General features: G+C 41.7%; 2 non-coding genes across 2 annotated transcripts; both read right to left on the bottom strand.

The window, feature by feature from the left end:
• Positions 1-96: 96 nt before the first annotated feature.
• On the bottom strand, positions 97-168 carry trnac-gca. Its single transcript has one exon. It is a non-coding gene; the product is annotated as a tRNA-Cys (tRNA).
• Positions 169-851: 683 nt separating this feature from the next.
• Positions 852-923, bottom strand: trnac-gca. The gene has a single exon. It is a non-coding gene; the product is annotated as a tRNA-Cys (tRNA).
• Between the last annotated feature and the right edge of the window lie 126 nt (positions 924-1,049).

The raw sequence follows: 1,049 nt of genomic DNA, 5'->3' as shown, positions 1-1,049 counted from the left end.
TAGAAATCTTATCAATGTTGTGTTGAAGCTCTGTGATCCATCCTTTAAAGTGTTTATTTTGACTATTAACTACATAAAAGTTGTCCCATTTGATGAAGGGGGCACCCAGATTTGAACTGGGGACCTCTTGATCTGCAGTCAAACGCTCTACCACTGAGCTATACCCCCAGGGTGACGACATGTGGAGAAATGTTTTATTGTTGATCATTTTCATCTAAAGCAAATTGTTTTCCAGTACAAAATAAATGAAGTTTGATCAATTAGTTGTTCCCTTGAATAATAAAAGTATCTAAAATAAAAGCAAAAATCAAAAAACTACTTGAACAATGAAGGTTTAGGTTTAGTTTAGAAAGTAAACCCCTCAAAACAACAAATGAAATAATCTAATGTGTGAGATATTTTTATCCATCCATCATGTTCCTCTAGTTCTGGACTCAGGTCTAAGGTTCAGCATCATGAGCAGGGAGGTCCAGACATTTCCTTACACAACCTCTTCCAGCTCTTCTGGGAGGACTCCAAGAAGTTCCCAGGCCAACTGAGAGACAGTAGTTTCTGCAGCGTGTTCTGGGTCTTCCCTGGGGTGTCCTCCCAGTCAGACATGCCCAAAACCTTCCTAGGGAGGCACCAAGGAAGCATCCTTACCAGATACCAGAACCACCTCAACTGGCTCCTTTGGCTGTGGATGAGAAGCAGTTATTTTAGTAAAAGTCTGGTTTTAGCAGTAGAACATCTTCTTACTATGATGCAGGGTGTGGTTGTGCCATCTGTTTTGTGTTGAAGCTCTGTCATGATCCAACCTTTAATGTGTTTATGTTCACTATTTACAAAATGATTCATATTTCTAACAAGAAAGGGGGCACCCAGATTTGAACTGGGGACCTGTTAATCTGCAGTCAATCGCTCTACCACTGAGCTATACACCCACAGTGAAAACAAGTAGATAAATGTTGTGTTGTGGGACATGCTGGAGAGGATGTCCTGGCCTGTGGATGTCTTGGAGTCCTCCCAGAAGACATGGAAGACGTGGCTGTGGAAAAAGGTGTCTGGAC

This window comes from Nematolebias whitei, unplaced genomic scaffold (genome assembly GCF_014905685.2).
Source record: "Nematolebias whitei isolate Nwh7 unplaced genomic scaffold, NemWhi1 Nwh_scaf_18030, whole genome shotgun sequence".
Classification (NCBI taxonomy): Eukaryota; Metazoa; Chordata; class Actinopteri; order Cyprinodontiformes; family Rivulidae; genus Nematolebias; species Nematolebias whitei.
The sequence above is the reverse complement of the archived record's forward strand: the minus strand, read 5'-3'. Positions and strand labels throughout refer to the sequence as shown.